The 2,500-nt window shown below is 26.7% G+C and overlaps 1 long non-coding RNA gene across 1 annotated transcript in view; it reads left to right on the plus strand.

The window, feature by feature from the left end:
• Positions 1-2,500, plus strand: part of LOC137654423 (uncharacterized) — a 327,165-nt gene that overhangs the window by 277,373 nt on the left and 47,292 nt on the right. The window lies entirely within an intron of this gene.

Genomic DNA, 2,500 nt, shown 5'->3' on the forward strand with positions numbered 1-2,500 from the left:
TATATATATATATATATATATTCGCCATAGTGTCTTAAAATCTCCTATGCAGTGAGGCTGCTTGACCCGCAACATTTTTCTTAACAGCAAATTATCTTCCGATATTATTATTATTATTATTATTATTATTATTATTATTATTATTATTATTAGTTGGAAAAGCAGGATGCTACAAGCCCAATGGCTCCAACGGGGAAAAATAGCTTCGTGAGGAAAGGAAACAAGGTAATAATTAAACTTCAAGAGAAGTAATGAACAATTAAAATAAAACACTGAACATTTGAACTCTTGGTGAGATATTGTTTAATTTTTTTAAGGTTTCTGGCAAAATTTTCTTTTTTACATTAATAAATAATGTATTTTATCCATACAAGAAATATGTATCCCTTTATAGAATGTATATATATATATATATATATATATATATATATATATATATATATATATATATATATATATATATACATACATATATATATATATATATATATATATATATATATATATATATATATATATATATATACATATACATACATGCATACATACATACATACACACATTTTATTTAGGTATTTTATATATATATATATATATATATATATATATATATATATATATATATATATATATATATATATATATATATATACATATATATATATACAACAGTAATATATATATTATATAATTTATCTCAGCATTACTTATCCTTTCAAGACCGAATATTCTCAAAGAAACAAAGCCGTAGATCACCGCCACATCTCTTCTTTCATCTATCTTTTCTCAGATAACCTGTGTTTCACGCCGTTATCTCGACGGCAAATAAAACAGACACTAGGTCACGAAATCCCGCCGTGAATGTATGTAAACGCCATAAAGTTTGTCGGCTTGGATTTATGCGGTTATTTTCCGAGCGGTTAGTTGCCAGCCAGACGACAATCCACCTCCTGCAGCTACTGAATCTGTCTTGCCATGACGCTGGAAGCCACATCTCGAGGATTTAAATCTTTTTCATAAGAGTTTTATTTTTTTCCTATATCAAATGTCCTCTTTGGATGATATTCATTTGGTTGCGTGCGCAATATATATATATATATATATATATATATATATATATATATATATATATATATATATATATATATATATATATATGTATATATATATATATATACATATATATATATATACATATATATATATATACATATATATATATATGTATATATATACATATATATATATATATATATATATATATATATATATATATATATATATATATATATATATATATATATATATACATATATATATATATATATATATATATATATATATATATATATGTATATATATATATATATATATATATATATATATATATATATATATATATATATATATATATATATATATATATATATATATATATATATATATATATATATATAATGTGAAATCAAAAGAAAGTACATGAAAGTCGAAGTTAAATGCGTATATAATTTCAGGTTATGCGCTTTTCATACAGAAGTTAAAAGCACAAATATAATCTTATAAATTTGAAATGAAATCAAAAGAAGCCACATGAAAGTCGAAATTAAATGAGTAAAGGATTCCATGTTATGAACTCTTCACACTGAAGTTAAAAGCCCAAAAATAATTTAATAAAATGTGCAATCAAAATGACTTACATGAAAGTGGAAGTTAAATTATTATAATTTTATGAAATGGGCAATCAAAAGAAAGTACATGAAAGTCGAATTTAAATGCCTATATGATTTCAGGTTATACACTTTCATATAGAAGTTAAATGCGTGAAAATAATTTTATGAAATGCGAAATCAAAAGGAGCTACATAAAAGTCGAAATTAAATGGGTAAATGATTTTAGGTTATGGACTTTCCATACAGAAGTTAAATGCACAAAAATAATTTTTTAAAATGCACAATCAAAAGAAAGTACGTGAAAGTTAAATTTAAATGCGTATATGATTCCAGGCCATGAACTTTCCAAACTGAAATTAGTTGTTACTTATGACACTCTAATAGGAATCACAAAGTAAGAAATACCAACAGATCCCTACAGAGACCTTGAGTGCTGTTTTTACTTCATCATGATGGGTAAGAAGGAGTTCCGCCGTCAGTTATGATTGAACTGCTTCGAGGGGGTTGTGCTTGTTCGCTAATAGAATTACATTTGCAAAGGTTAAATAACGCTCCAGGAGTGCCAGTTAACCCCCTGCTGCTCGAGCGTGCCCGCTCGTCTCATGTCAGGGGCTCATGTTGGAGGAGGAAGAAACCACCGATTTGGCAATGTCTGGAACAAGATCTAAAGGATCACGGTCTGGAATCAATCGGTTATGCTGGAAGAGCTACTGGCCAGCTGTTTTAGAAAATGTTCCTGGAATAATAGGATGTGGGTGCAAGAGGAAAAATAGGAAGAAACAACCGATTTGGCAATGTCTGGAATCAATCGTTATGCTGGAAGAGCTACT

This window comes from Palaemon carinicauda, chromosome 15 (genome assembly GCF_036898095.1).
Source record: "Palaemon carinicauda isolate YSFRI2023 chromosome 15, ASM3689809v2, whole genome shotgun sequence".
Taxonomy (NCBI): domain Eukaryota; kingdom Metazoa; phylum Arthropoda; class Malacostraca; order Decapoda; family Palaemonidae; genus Palaemon; species Palaemon carinicauda.